Genomic DNA, 16,953 nt, shown 5'->3' with positions numbered 1-16,953 from the left:
AAAAAAAAATTGAAACCCTTCCAAATTGATTTTCTTCGTTCGGTCCATCAATTAATCTTCCGTGAATCGTTTTCCTCGGAATTCTCCATTCGAATCGATTAAGATCTCTTATTTCGATTCGAAATCCGAGAAGCAATCCGTTAAAAATAATCTTACAATTTTTCTACGAATACACGGTGAATGTTCCAATTTAATTAATCCGTTTAATCAATAAGAGGTTTATTCGTATTATTTGCTCGAGGAAATAATCCATTCCCGCTCCTCGAGACGATCTAATCGATCTGTGCTACGCGTACAAAAATTACCCAGGTGCCTACGTCGTCATCGTTTATCGATCGGTAATTTACCAAAGGATCCTGAAAGGCGTAATACGTACGGGAATACTATTTCCAGCCATGCGAGCGAAGAACTTGCAAGTTGTCTGTTTCATTTGATAATCGACCGATCTACATATAGAACAACCGCGCGAAATCGAAGTTAACAGATACGACCTCTACGTTCGCAATGTGACCAACCGCAGTGATCATCAATGAATACGAATCGGCCGATTATTAAGATATAATTGACTTTATGAATTATTGTTCCCGTGCTAAAATAAGAAACCGGCAAACACTCGTGCCACGCGCAATTCTGTTTATAAATATTTGGGATATTTGTATAAGAAAAAAAAAAAGATTTATTACGATCGAAACAAATTGGAAAAGGATTATTAAAGAAATTTACTCCAACGAGAGAATAGTTTTGATAAATTTCGCAAAAAAAAAAAATCATAGAATTCGTTAATCGAGATCGAGCAAAAAAATTTACTCCAACGAGAGAATAATTTTGACAAAAAAAAAATCATAGAATTTGTTTGTCAATCAAGATGCAGAAGCAAAATATATAGGCTTCTTATTGGAGAGAAAAATCACGAAAGAATCGCGTAATTATCCGATGGAAGGAATATATACTTTCTAGTAATTTCCTAGTAATTTTTTCATCGATCAACGCAACGGAACGAATCTTATTATTATGAATAACGAAGAATACGGAAGAACACGGTTCGGATCGGTTATTGTTTCCACGTATATTATCGATATACCTGGTTTCGTTATCTTTCACCTGGTGATCAGTTTTTTCGCCGTTTCGAAACACTTGGCTCGAACCTCTTTCTCTCTTTCTCCCCGGTCGAATCGATATACGTGCACGAATGCGGGGCTTCGAGCTTCGTCCACTTCTTTCACGTGACTACCGCAGAAAAAGAGGGACGACCGAATCAATATCTCTCACACAGACTTTTCGTGATCGCCGACGTCGACGTCGTCGCCGACGCCAGAGCGTTGCTCATCCTACCACCCCTTCCTTCCCCTCCGCCTCCTCCTTCCTCCATCCCCTCCTCTCGAAGGACGTCCTTCGATGCGTCCGCATCGAATTCGCGTACGAACCACTGAACACCTAATTGTCCGTCTCCACTGTGGAACCTGCATCGAAGCCTTACCCGTCGAGACAAGCCTGGCAACAATCTAAACGATCGAGGCGAGAAATTAGGCGACGATTGGAAACGGTGGTGGGACGTTATAGAAAAAGAAAAACCTAATCTTTCTCGATCGATTAATTTTCGAGAAATTGAAAAGCGATGGAAAAATATATGGATTGAATCTAATCTTTCTCGATAATACGATTAATTTTGAAAAGTGGATTGAATTCTTTTGCGTTTCTGAAGAAAGGAGCTTTCTTTTGATTTTCGATTAAAAAAGAAGGAGAGAGAAAGAGAGGGAAATAGAAGGTCTATGAAAAATTATTAAAAGTTAGGCGCATCCAATCGCAGCTTCGTTACTCTGCCTGCCTCAACGTCTACATCCCCGTGACAACAAACCGACCACGCGTTAATCGGATCCCACGGACCGCTGCATCCCTTTGATCTCTCGCTGATCACGCGAGAGTTTGACGTTTCACCTTCGAGGCGAGCATCCACCTTGAACCGGACGGGTCGCGTGTCTACTTCATAACGCCGAGATCCCGCCCGATTGTAAACAACCAGTGATCCGAGTAACCAGCGCCCCGCTCTGCCGTGCTCGTTCAAGAGGACTGGCAAACGGAACGAAAAGGGGCCGAGGAAAAATCATTTTTAACGTTTCCGATCGGCTGCTGCTCGCCGATTATCCGAACAACCTCGTTGTTTCGCTTTACACGCGCTGTGTGTTTATCTGTAGACGTATTTTTTTCAAGAAATCGTGAAAGAATCCGTTTAAAAGGATCATTTTCATTTCGAAAACGAGAAGGAATAAAGAATCGATCGTCCGTTTAAAAGAATCATTTTCATTTCGAAAGTGAGAAGAAATGAAGAATCGATCGTCCGTTTAAAAGGATCATTTTCATTTCGAAAGTGAAAAGGAATAAAGAATCGATCGTCCGTTTAAAAGGATCATTTTCATTTCGAAAGTGTGAAAAAATAAAGAATCGATCGTCCGTTTAAAAGAATCATTTTCATTTCGAAAGTGAGAAAGAAAGAAGAATCGATCGTCCGTTTAAAAGAATTATTTTCATTTCGAAAGTGAGAAGGAATAAAGAATCGATCGTCCGTTTAAAAGGATCATTTTCATTTCGAAAGTGAGAAGGAATAAAAAATCGATCGTCCGTTTAAAAGGATCATTTTCATTTCGAAAGTGAGAAGGAAAGAAGAATCGATCGTCCGTTTAAAAGGATCATTTTCATTTCGAAAGTGAGAAGGAATAAAGAATCGATCGTTTAAAAGGATCATTTTCATTTCGAAAGTGAGAAAGAAAGAAGAATCGATCGTCCGTTTAAAAGGATCATTTTCATTTCGAAAGTGAGAAAAAATAAAGAATCGATCGTCCGTTTAAAAGGATCATTTTCATTTCGAAAGTGAGAAAGAAAGAAGAATCGATCGTCCGTTTAAAAGGATCATTTTCATTTCGAAAGTGAGAAAGAAAGAAGAATCGATCGTCCGTTTAAAAAGATCATTTTCATTTCGAAAGTGAGAAAAAATAAAGAATCGATCGTCCGTTTAAAAGGATCATTTTCATTTCGAAAGTGAGAAGGAATAAAGAATCGATCGTCCGTTTAAAATCATTTTCATTTCGAAAGTGAAGGAATAAAGAATCGATCGTCCGTTTAAAAGGATCATTTTCATTTCGAAAGCGAGAAAGAATGAAGAATGAAGAACAAGCGTGAAATATCCCGAGAGTTTTCATCTCTCGAATTTATTATGAGAATGAACATATCCAAAGTGGGGGAAAAAAAAGAAGAAATGTAAATCAACGCGAATTCGATACGATAGCGATATAGAATTGCTGGGTGGGGAACGAGATATAATTTTTATAAGTGATACGTGTTTCTATCTAGTGTGGAGCCGTGGAAGGTCACTCGAGAAGCCGCTGCTTCCACGATTTTTCCTTCACGCACAGGTTGGGATCGAATGGAATGGATCGAGGAAAGGGAAGGGAAGGAAGGAAGGAAGGAAGGGGTGAATAAAATGGGGGGAAGGGAGGGGGAGAAAAAAGGAGGAATTGAAATTAACGGAATGAAAACGAGCATACCTCTCCAACTGGCAACGAGCTTAAGGGTTGTCGCTGCCTGTAATGGAATTAAGACCGATTAAATTAGCTAAAAGGATTTTGGGCATACAACATGGTGGATGGAACGGTCTCGATATTGTTATCGATGAAAAAAACTTTTCTTCTCTCTTTTTTTTTAAATATCGTGAACGAAGGAACGATTAGACGAATATGAATAACGATAATAAACGAGATATTACTTTGAGAGTAACAAGACGATCAAGAAAATCGATTTTAAATTTGAAATTTATTTTAGCCGAAGTTGAAATTAAAATTGCTTGATCTAAAAGATTAATTTAAAAGAAAGAAATAAGCTGTCCCAAACGAATCTTACAAATCATTGTTTCCATACGAAATTTAATTTTCCAAAAAAAAAAAAAATAGTAATAATAATAATCGTTATATAAGAACGAGAACAAGCGCCGCGATCCAAATTTCGGCTGAGACAATTCACGAGAAGAGACAACGTGTAAGAAGAAGTGATCCAGTGTAGAAACTCGAAGCAACGAGAGAAGATCCAAATCACAAGGAGGGGAGGAATACATTTTTAGAGCAGGGTGGAAGCGCGTTATTTTTGATACGCTTTGGGAGGAAAGGAGGGAGAGAGGGGAGGGACAATATTTACGAGTTTCCATCGGTTGTCGTATCGTTTGCATTCTATAGTGTATACGGAGAAGAAAAATAGAAGAAAAAAAAAAAGAAAGAAAAAGAAACGGATTCTTTAGAAGGATCTTGAAATTCACCGAGTCAAGTAGCGAAGAGAAAGACGTCTTCCTCATTCACTGTGCGAACATACACGCGCGTGTACGTGTATGTGTGTCTGCAACTCTAAAACCTCCGCGCCGAATTCCAACGCGGTCTGATGTCTTCCTGCCGACAAGAAGTATTTCTTCTCGTTCGTTTTTGCATATGCATCCCCGCATTCCAGGGCATCTGGTGTATGCGAGAGAGAGGACACGACACGGTATCGTCTACTAGCGCGACCATCTCCACTCCTCATGCTCTTACGCATCGACGAACTTGAAGAAACTTTTAGGGTATCCGTTATTCCGTGGATTCGAAGCCGATTCCACTTCCAAGTTCGCTCGTTAATGGATCGATCGATCGTCGAGCCGATGCGATTAGTTGAGCGTCGTTTTCAACGGTGAATAACATTTTTCGATGGAAAAGTTTAATCGCTTGATTTATGAATTTCTATGGGAAAATTGGAAAAATGTCAAATACAATTTTTTTGGAAGATACTCATTGCAAATTTTATCGGTTCATCGAAAATTGGATTCATATGTATTTTAAAACGTTTCTGTAGAATTTTATTTTTTGATTTACGATTGGTAGAATCGAAATTAATAGAGATCGGGTTTTACTTTCGAAGAGAGAAATTGAAAATTTAATAATTATAATAATCGAATCGATAGCTTAGGATTCTTATTAACTTGTGCTTTTTAGGAATTAATTAATTTTAATAAGAAAAGGAAGAATAAGATCAACGCCTCGCAGCGAGTATTTCTTGAATTATTGCAAAGATAAAATTGCTGAGGGTCTATCAGACTCCCAACTTACCAGTTACGGGTTAACTCCTTAACTGATTGCTGGTAACGTAAACGAAAGTTTGGATAAACCTACTCTTCTCGGTGTTAAATTATGCTATCTAACCATTTTGGACCGTCTAAAAAGTTTTATCATTTTCTTTCTGTGTCGTCCTTTTTTTTTTTTCAGGATAAATAAATTAAACTTCTAGATTTCTAAAAAGTTCGTTTTACTTGATTTCGCTTAAAAGGTAAAAAATATGGGTGGAGATATCGAGACATCTCTTGAAAAATGAAAAATATATTAGAATATTTCAACTGAAGATGGCAGCATTGCATGGACCATGGAGATTCAACTCTCGAAGTTGCAAAATAATATCATCACGATTATTTCCACTCGTAATTATTTATACGAGAAATTGTATAAATCGATTTTATATATAAATTATATATATATATCGATTTTAACGCAGAAATGTAATAAATTTGATAAATGTATATAATTAACAAACATATCCACGAATAATTCATCAAAAAAAAAAAACAAAACAAAACAAAAAGAAACTTTCCTTAATTCTCACTGTAACGCGTACACCGATCAGATTAGGATTAAAGTCAATATGAGATCGTCACGACAATAAACGTGAAATGTTTTCCCAGTGAAATCAAAACTCAGGTGCACGCTTTTTATCTATCCATGTTGTTTGACTCTTGCCAGCCTTTTAAGAAGATTGTCGGGTATACTCCTATAGAATTGTGTTCTTTTGTGCGTGGCCATAGAAGGAAGGTATATGTATAACTTGCAGGGAAAACCTCTCTATGTCTGCGGGAGCAATAAAAGCCCAAGGCCTCCTCCTCCTCCTCCACCGATACCGATGGATCCTTCCATCGATCTGCATTCACCACGGTTGACACGTATTTCACGGTGGAACCGCTGTGACAGGTGTTAGACAATCATCGATTATCCCCGGTTTGACTGTTCCCAACCTGCTATACCGTCCGTCCTCCTCCCTTCGACAAAAATTCCTCTTTCTCCCCCCACCAATATCGACGAAACGCTCGAAAACGTATTCGCGCGTTTTCTATATTGTTGTACGCGCATCAACACGTTTCAAAATAATAAAAAAGATAGTGGAAGATCACGTATCCTTTACGTTTTACGCTCGTCACAATTCTAAAAAAAAAAAAAAAAATCTCCATTACACGCAAGTTTCCCAAATAACAGTGATTTCATCCGGCAATTATCCAATGATGTCATCGTCCGTTGGATCTCGCTCAAACGCTCTACGCATCGCTACGCGTACGAATTTTTACTCTCCAAATTCTCTACTTTCATGATAGTCCCTCGAATGAGAGGAACAAGAAAGGAAAGTGTTTTGCAAAATTCAAAAATTTCCGAATAGAGAAAGCATCCTCGCCGATTAAGATTACGTGTCGTCGATCGTTTTCGAGCAGAGAGTTTTGGACGAGTTTATATATATAAAATGGAAGGAGGGAGGGCGGGTACGCTAAGTATTTAAAACAACTGAAATTTGCCTCGTGGAAGGCTGAGCTGAACGAGGCAACTTCTACAATAAGACCCGAACACGCCATACTTCGAAAGCCAACGGTATTATCAGCTGAATGGAAAACAATGGCGATATTGATCGGCGATTCGCGGGCATCAGTTCGAACCTACACACACACAGACATGTACGCACACATGCGCGCATGGATTCGACGTGTTTCGGGCAGCGAGTGTGAGAGTGAGCGTGGGTGGGAGCGCGCACACGCGCCATCGCGCTTTACACCTACACCTTTCGGGAATTTAAGTGGCTATGAAATAACAAGTTATCTGATTTCACGATCGAGCATATTTCGGGAGGAACATCCGTGACAAGGGAAATTATCCGGATGATTATCAATTAATTTTGAAAAGGTAATTATTGGAAGTTAGTAGCGTTTTAAATTTTTTTTTTTTTGGTAATTGAGTTTTAATTTTTCGAAAAGAAGATCCGATATTCGTTTATAGGAGTTAAGCGTTATATAACTATATAAATGATGGAAGTTATTCCTTTTGGTGATTGAGAATGTATGCCTTCTTTGATTGAATTTTGAAGAAAAAAAAGAAAGAAAACTTGATACGTAAAAGGATAGAAGAAAAAATAATACAAGACATTGATTTCCGTTGTAACTGTATCGGGTATATCGTTTCAACGATCGAATACGAATGGACTGTTTAATTGTTCCGGGTATCACGCGGAAGAGTTTGAATAATAGGATTTCGGATGTAGTAGTTTAACGTTGAAGAGAAATTTATACGGCAGTAAATAAAAGTTCGAAACGATTCGTCCGGTTCGTATAAGTATTATATTTCCTGTTAATTTTTTTTTTTTTTTCCCCCCCTCCCATCGATTTTATATTCATATTGCAAGTAACAGAAATTTATCATGTTAACTCATAAATAACGCAGCTATTTTCCCCGTTTTCGAAAGGATGGAAATGAAGCAATTTATTCACGATTCTTCACTTGTCAATATATATTTCTCCCTCTCTTAAATGGTTTATCATTCGTCGTCTATAATAATAATTTATAATTCCTTTCGACAAATATTCCTGATATTCGTTTGTTCGAAACAACGCACGTTTTAAAATAAAACGATGATACGATAATATTCGTGTTTAACATTTTTTTAAACATTTTATATGTTATATTTAAGATTTTAGATGGTTGGTTTGAAAAATTTTTAAACGATTAATTTTTTTTTTTAATCAGTTTTAAGTATATTTAAATTGTTAATAATATTTGGTGAAAAAATTTTTGAAATTTGTTTGAAACGTATATTAATTCCACGCTAAGTTAACAATATAATATTTAGATAGTGATTTCAATATGGCTTGTGTTAAAATTGAGTATAATGAGAGATAATGTGAGTGAAAATTGTATGTACATATACATGTACTCTCAAATGTTTGAGGACAACTGAAATGCAAATGATAAATTTTTCCAAGAAAAATTTTATTTCCCGCTAAAGATTCGTTGAATAATGGCTCGCGTTTTAATTTTATCTTATATTAAATTAAAACGCTTCGTGTTATATTGTTATTTTTCATTTCAAATTTCAAAAATGTAACCTTCGGTTAAAAATGAATATAAAATACTAGGTAGAGGAAATCATTTTATATCCATTTAGAAAGAAACAAGTTAAATAAATATTTTTATCCTATTTTTTTGCCAAGTAATTTTTATAACGTTTGAAATAAATTCATTAAAATAAAATACAAGATGTATTTCACTATCCTAATTATACCACCTTCAAAGATCATTTTACAAACATTAAAAGCATCTCCTCATTAAATCAGAGACTACTTTGTTATAATATTAATGCAACAACGTATCAAACGTTTCCCTTGCCAACTTCATTTTCCAAGCCAAGAAATGCTAAAAATATATCATCTCGTATATACATGTATAAACAGATATATTTCCTCAAGGGAGCGAATTATTTTTCATTAATAAATTAAGCGTGAGATAAAAAATGCCTCCAAAATAGGAACAACGTCCAATTACAAAAAATACTTTCGAAAGACTTGATATTGAAAAGCCTTAACCTCAAAAATATTCCTACTCTTAATAGAATCAATATTAACTATCCGAATGTTAAAATTGAAAACGATACCAATTTGAAAAAGTTAAGAAAATTTAAAGAAAATTTGAAGAGTGATATTCACCGATGTGCAAAATTCTCAGATCAACAACATGTTTGATGTTACACGTTCGAATTGGAAAGAAAACTACGCGAAAGAATACATTCGCAGAGAGGCGCCACTTCTCATTACATTAGGAAAAGCATGCGCATCGCGGCGTGTCGCAACGCAGTATCATTTTCACTAAACTCGAGAACGGCACCGCTATAACCTCTCGACTATTTCGGTAGAAATGGCCGTGTAATTACACGTTGAATATTTTCCGTCGGAACGAGCCTTCATGCAGCGATCGTTCTTTTCCTTTTTTTTTTTTTTTTGTTTCTTCTCCTTCTTTCTTTTTTTTTTTTTTTTTTTACAAACATCGTACCTGCACGTTTCGAGACAGAAAATCGGATGAATTGTCGCAAAAAATTATGTTTCTATCTACGTGATCAAAAGATTATATAGAATAATCATACTGTAATAAGTTGACGTGAGAAAAAAACAAAATATTTCTATTTTTTCGCATTCCGATTATTTTCCATTTATTTTATTAGTACTAATTTACATTGCGTCAAAAGTCGTAAAGCTTCGTGCATAGTAATGATTATTCGAATATTAATAAAATGACTGAAACGCTTCTTGTTTTTTTACAATTACGTAGAAAGGAAAAATTCTTATTTCGTTTCAATATTCTACAATGCTAGGAAAAAAAAAAAAAAAGGTAAAGTAACTATTATCTTTCCGCTTATTTTCTCTTTGGTGTAAGTACAGGTATAAACTTCGCGTTATGAACAATACTCTCTAAAATCATTGAACAATATTCACGCTAACGGTGGACTATAATACTAAAATCAAATTATCTCAAATATGCATAGCTGATATTCTGGCATTCTTCTTCGCATAATAGACCGTTCGAGAAGTGAAATAAGAAAAAAAGAAAAAAAAAAGACAAATATGGGGAAAAAAATTCTCACGAAGAGAAAAATATTCCATTGGGCGAACAGAATGTGGAAAAATACAGGGAAAAGACAAAGAAGAACGGGGCATCATCTCCTACCCTGCCGATCAAACGGACTATCGTCGGACGGCGAAATATAATTAGATTTAACGTAAAAGTGTCGCAATACAGGGGACGTTGCGGGGACACGCTAAAAAACCGCTGGAAAGCAATTTGACGCCACAGAGTAGATGCATCGGGACGCTTTGAAGCCATAAATTCGTGCAGGATGGCGAGGGCGCGACTACGGAGAGGCAGCCGTCCAATCGGACGTCGCGCTCGGCTTGCTCGTTCATGCATTTCAACGCTTGCAAATCATTCATTCTGACTCATTGTCGAGAAGTCGGCCGCTATACGTGTACCGTCACAGTGCAAAATGCTCTCAACGATGAAATTCCACATGGGAACATTCTACACGGCCGCACGTGTGTGCACGTGTGAGCGTGCGCGCAGCGAAACGCGTTTCGACCGTGTGTGCCCTTGAATATTTATCGTTTTCTGCGAAATCAAATTCTATAGCAATGAATGTACCATCAGCCCCGGCTAGTTCGCTAGGAAAACAGAATTACGATCGGCCCGCTTTTAAATTAAAAACAATCCGACCGTTTTCTATCCCCCCTCCCTCTCTCTCTCTAATCCTCGTTTTTTTTTCTCTTTCTTTTTTTTTTTTTTGTAACAACGTTAAAAAATACACGCCGGACCGTTCGATATTACGAATCTTTGTGCGTAGTTTCGGAGCACGTGAGCCCTCTTGCGGAATAATTCGCGAACTAATGATATTTATTACGGAATTGTTGAAATGGCAAGTTAAAGTAAATACAATGGACTTTTTGTTACTAAATATTATATCAAATTATTAAATCTTAAAGTAATACAGCTATTTGAACTAAAAAGAGAATCAAGAGGAGAGACGCGTATGATACGTAAACTTGTAAGCGACAGATATCTAGCTATATGCTACTGAATTTTTCACGCGAGAAACCAATTTTACTATGTTATAAGGAAAAGAACATCTTATAGAACTATTTTTCACAAGATTTTAAAAATAAAACAGATACCTTCCGAACGTGAAATAAAAATGTGTCTCCATAAGATGCAATTTTTCGATCGATCTACACGTAACGCGAAGAGATAGGTCAGCCACGAGGAAAAAGAGGAATGAAGACGGAGAGACGGAATATATATATATATATATATATATATATATAAAAGATCCGGATGAAAAGAGAGAGAGAAGGGGAATGTTGTAAGACTATAAGTTCGTTCAAGCGTCCGAAAAAGGGGAACATAAGAACACCCGTGGATTTTCGTTGATGTATCGCTCGAGGCATATGCGCGCTAGTGGTCCGGAGAGAGAGAGAGAGAGAGAGAGAGAGCGAGAGAGCGAGCGAGACACAACGACAGAGAGCGGGAGCGATGACGGGAGAAAGAGAGAAATATTTGTAGGTTACGTTGGCGGGTCAACGCCACCTATCTCTCCCTCGCGAGAGTAGCCTGTCACGGGACTAAAATTAAAACGAGGCACACCCACCCCGCCTACACACGTACACGATGCCCAGAAATGTTCAGGGACAGACACCAGAATCGACCTTAAGGCTTCGAGCTTTCTCTCCCTTTCTCTTTCTCATCGTTAACGTTGCCAACACGTTATACACACTGTGTATACACTCGTTGCTCCTTTGTGCTTTCAGCCTCGACGGCTCGCCTGTCCTTCAACGTAACGCAACGACGCGTCTCACGGATTGCGTTGTCGTTCGCAAGTGTGTCCCCTGCGCGCGCGCCACACTACCTCTTCCCGCTCCCTCCCCGTCAACTTTCTTTGATGAGCTTCTAATAAGCCTGCAACGTATACACCGGCCACGTATCCGCTTTCATATCTCTTCCACTCTTCTCGCTCATCTCGCACGACGACACGACGCGACGCGACGCGACACAACGGCGTAATCCTACAATAGCGCGCCTCTTTTTCGTACGCTTTCCACGTTCACACGGATGCAACTGGTGCGCGAGCATTTCTATACCGTGGTTATATACACACGGTTATGTGCACGTTGGAAACGAAGTTTCGCCTCGGTTCGTAATCCAGATGGCCTTCTCGAGTTATCGATCGACCCGACCGCGCGTCGATAAGTTTTCCCATACCGACCGCGGACATCGCGGTGTTATTATGTTGTCCTGGAAGAGTCGCGCGACGACACGGAGGCAGAAATACCGCGATTAGAAGCGCATATATCTGGCGTGGCGTCGCGTGTAACCAGTCGGACGATCTGTGAAACGATTTACGACTTCGAGGGCCGCGTCCGCGATCCTTGCCGGCACGACCGGCGAAAATTCGCCCGCGGATGTTTTGCGAGGATTGTAAATTAACGACATTTGATATAAATGTGATTTCTGTTGGCACCCAACCAACACGAAACGGTATAAATAGAAGTTCTTCGCCGGGGATCCCTACCGCGTTTGTAACTCTATACACAATTTCTGTGTGTTTTATTTTCGGGAACGGTTTTACCGTAAAAGCGTGACAAAAACGTGGAAACACACGAAGCTGGACGGCTCGCGGGAAACTAGAACTTCTGACACACTATTAACCAAGATAATTTCGACTCGGTTACGTCATGCAGTCCATAACACAGGCTTCTCTCTCTCTCTCTCTCTCTCTCTCTCTCCCCCTCATTCTATCTCTTTATTTCTATTTCGCTCGCTATATCCATGTTCCGTGATCAAAGACGATGATGTCATGGGATAATTCCTACCGATTATAGAAGAATTACTCACGTTGATGTTTCCTAATTCAACACTGAATTCGAATAATTGCCGGATGAAAATTGTTTAAACGGTTCAAAATACCGAGTTTAACATTTCTATTTTTATAATGCATGAATTAAAGATTTCCTTTTAATAATGATAAAAATTCATTCGTAGCATCATCTTTGAATATACAAGATATATCAATTTTCATGGAGAAAAGAAAAATAAAACTATCTTGAAAAGCGACGGCGCAGAATAGATAACATAGATAGATAACACATTTTATTCAACGTAGATAACGTGTTTATACAAATTGCGAAAATGGCAAAAATAAATTGAATTTTATATAATTCATCGTTCATTTGCAAATTTTTTTCAAGCTTATTTATATTTACCGCTCTATAACGAGATAATAGAGATATAATGGAGATAAAATTCCTATGCTAACAAAAAGAATTCAACTATTTCAAGATACTTCAAAATGGTACAAAAGTTTCAATCTCATATTAGATTATTGCAAGAAAAATACAATTGCCAGTAATATTAGTATCAAATCACTAAACTTTAAGTAGATATCATAACTTGTTGACTAAAATCTTTGAAAAAAACGTATCTATAACCTATAAATTGTAGCTCAATGCATTAACATTATTAGTTAATCCTACATAAGAGAGTTAAAAATGAACTCCAACGTATTCAATAAGCATGATCGATCGAAACGAGTTCTCATTCAATTTTAATTTCAATTTTAATCAAATCATCAAACAAGCAAGCAACATTTTTCCACTATTCGATCAAACAGATCTAATCTCAATATACACGCGAACAAGAATCGCGAAAAAAAAAAACAATTATGCCAAAGATAAAATTTTGGAAGAGTTCGCGTTTCTATTATTACTCGTTTTTTTTTATTTCAATCTTCAACAATACTTCCGGCATGCACGCGATCTATACAGCACCGTCACATAGGTGTGACTTCCTGTGATCGCTATAAACAAGGACGCCGTGTTTTAAAAAGGGTTCGGAGTATGTACTATACTAATGTAAGATTGAATAGGATAAAAGACACCGAGGTCGGAATGTTAGTGGGACACGCCCACAAAGGTACTGTAATTTGATGCGTAGAGTTCGTGTACCGATACGTGTAGGATGTATTTCGCATCATTTCAGTTCAACATTCACAAGCCGTAGAAATTGGTCTTTCGTTATGTATATTAAAATAGCATTTATCTCCATTAATTAGGGGGATTAATCGTTGGAAAATAGATAAAAGAAAAATGATGATAAGATATAGATATATCGATTTCTTTTCGAGCTTTCTTTTCAATTTTTCTTTCAACAAGATTGTTACAGAAATATTAGTTATAAATATTTTTAGAAAATTCCTAAGATATACATTAACTTTGTATTTTGATTTATCGTCGATCGAAATAAAATGTAATAATTCGGGAATATATTTCTAAATTTATTGGATTTATTAATATTAAATTTTAAATTTTATTTCAGATTTATATTCAATAATGTAGGCGCAATTTAATTGCAAAATATAAAAACTAAATCTTTATATAATGAAATATTTTAGAAAAGAATATTTCGCTAATATTTATGATTTTCAAACGTTTCTAATATTTACTCCGAAAAAAAAATCAAAACTACAAATAACTCGCATATATATTCACATTGGAACGCGAGATGATGGAAAAATCTCAGTCTCTTGCACAGTTGAAAAAATACGTCATAAATAATATCAGAAAACTATATTTTTATTTATAAAAATAAAATCCACTAATCATTAGGTATTATATTCATCGATTTTATCATCAAAGATATTTATATTATTAACGAAATATAAAATACGTATTTGCTTGATTGGTAGTCGATGCTTGTCAAAAAACACTTCATAATATGTTCAAAAAAAAAGAATTTCAATGGGAAATGAATGTGTACATCACGATAAAGAATCTGTGGAAAATAGTGAAACGTTATTCTACCATTTGTGAAAAAAATAGGAGTCACGATATTTATCACAGCCACCAGCTAGACACTCTAAAGTAACGAGTTTCGCGAGTGCTCTTCTCACGCATCATATTATCTTGTTTTAGGAACGTGCCCGGTACAGGTGATGCATCTACATCAGTAACCACGAGCCCTAGAGGCATACCAAGCTTCAGACCTGTCTACATCCACGGTATTTTTACCCGTGGAAGGAAAACTTCACGAGAATTATATCGTCGGGCACTTTTGCCGTGGATCGCAAACAGCGAGCGAGTCATTAAATTATACACAACTTTCACGACGAAACCGGTTGAATATAAAATTCGAAACTATGGAATAATGTAAAATAATATTAAGAAAAAAGTAGAGATGGTATTATCGAAATGGAGTAAAATACCGCGATAAAAAGCGTCACGTTAACGACTCTTGCACCGCGTGAAGAAAGGAGAATTTAATGACACGTGGTTAATCGGTTGTTGGATATTTGCACACGTAACGTGCGTTACACGGGTTTAATACGTGGGTTTTGTGTGACACTTACAATGGAACTTTACAACGATTCTCAATGAAAGGTTCGTGTAGAAACGAAAACGTGACAGGTCAAGATGTCAATAATTTCATGTGCAAATTCAAGAACCGCAGTAATGTATTTGCGCGCGTTTTTTTCTGCGTTGCGGTGGTAACGAAGAAAACAACGATAACACGCGCGCATTAAGATCAACAATTTTAATAATGACAGACATACCTACGATTCGAAGGTTATGTATCTTATGACAACCTTGGTTGCCGTATGGTGAACAAAATCGCGTGCAATATGGAACAACGATAAGTCTGCTACCGAACAGAAACGTAAAAAATGTGGCGACAATTCAAATGAGTCAACGACACGCGATAAGCGGAATGAACATCCGAGTGAAAAATATGTAAAATGAGTTTCGTAAAATAATCTAAGTAGCTCGTGAACAGCATAAACAAATAAAATGGTACATCGTCGTTTCTGCAACGGCGTAAAAAACGCAATTACGGAAACGATGACGTCATCGGTATGACGAGGTAAACCATAATATATGTCCAAATGCATACAGCACAGCGCCCACGCGCGGGCAATGGCGTGTACGACTTATTGCTCTATAGCTGCACGTATACGAACATATATAGATGTACACGTACACATACATATGTATCGTAAAATAGAGAGCTCTGTACTACCTTGCGCCGGAACACGCGGAGGTATCAGCCGCGATCTCGCCGTGATGTCGGTCACCGTGACAGGTTAGGCGGTCGGTGAGACTTCGCTGCTTCTTTGGAGCTTGCAACTTCTCACTGTAGTAACGAACAACACACAAAAGTACATATATATCTTATTTGTCAGCACTTATTTCAACGATGACACGGCTTGTTCTTTCAACGTGTGACATACGAGCTTCGCTTTAATAGCCGTTTCCTTTCGACGCTGCACTTGCTCTCTTTCTCACTAACGAGAAACGGCGAAAAATATACTTTTCCTTTTATTACTCTCACTTTACAGTTCCGGTCGATCAGCCGGATCGCGACACACGAAGAAAACCACGAAAACTTGTTCTCACTTTAACAACGCTGGCCCGGATGTGTGCTCAACTGCTGCACTGTTCCAACTCATAATCAGTTTACTCGAACACAAGAATTCCGTTTTTATGTTCGCTCGCGCTTTCCCTTCGATACATCCGCTGCTAAAAACCACGCGCGACTAGACGACGATTGCAAGAGCAATAACGACGACGTACTGCGTGTGCGACGATGACGACGGCAGTAGCAGCAGCGGCGACGGCGGCGGTGGCGGCAGCAATGGCGACGACGAACAACGACGAACGACGTCGGAGGGACCGGCTGATGGAACGGGGCAAATATATGCAGCTGACGATTTTATAAGAGGGTGAAAAGGTAAGGCGAGCAATGCTGGTTAGGCGACGGGATTGCGACTGCTTGCTGCTTGCTTGGCTAGCCGCTAGCGGGGGCCTGGCGCGACACCGACTGTCCGATGCCAGCGCCCCCTCACCCCTCCCCCTCCCCTCTGCCGCTTTCCCCTTTCGCCCCCACCTCACTTGTCCCACCACTTCTCTTCCACTACTTGCCCGCCTTCTACCTTTCTCACTCTTCGCCCTACCACACGCACACCAATCTATTTCTCCTACTCTCTCTTTCCTTCTCTCCAGCCGCTTTCTCATACCATTTCGTTCGTTCCTTCACATTCCCCTCCGTCTGTCTCGCTTAATCACACCTACGGTCTTGTACGATTCACACACTCGACCATCAATTCTTCTCTTCTCCGTCTAACATTTTATATCTCTCTCGCTCGTTCTTCGTCTAATACGCAACGGCTTTATGTCTCCTCTCCTTCTACCATCTATCGCACAACTATGCACCCTCACTAATTCGGACTCCCTCGTTTTCTCTCTCTCTCTCTCTCTCTCTCTCTCTCTCT

The 16,953-nt window shown here is 38.1% G+C and overlaps 1 protein-coding gene across 13 annotated transcripts in view; it reads right to left on the bottom strand.

Moving 5' to 3' along the window:
• Positions 1–16,520, bottom strand: part of LOC410758 (mRNA decay activator protein ZFP36L3) — a 445,131-nt gene extending 428,611 nt beyond the window's left edge. For 9 of the 13 annotated variants that reach the window (XM_026438982.1, XM_026439001.1, XM_026439016.1 and 6 more), the window contains exon 1: positions 15,702–16,058. The gene's annotated coding sequence lies outside the window, so the exon portion shown is untranslated. Of the gene's footprint in view, positions 1–1,081; positions 1,323–11,406; positions 11,935–15,701 lie in introns of those variants that run through there. The other 4 variants (XM_026439028.1, XM_016913949.2, XM_026438998.1 and 1 more) reach the window with 4 other exon arrangements.
• Between the last annotated feature and the right edge of the window lie 433 nt (positions 16,521–16,953).

This window comes from Apis mellifera, linkage group LG1 (genome assembly GCF_003254395.2).
Source record: "Apis mellifera strain DH4 linkage group LG1, Amel_HAv3.1, whole genome shotgun sequence".
NCBI classification, from domain to species: Eukaryota; Metazoa; Arthropoda; class Insecta; order Hymenoptera; family Apidae; genus Apis; species Apis mellifera.
This window is presented reverse-complemented; position numbering and strand designations above follow the sequence as displayed.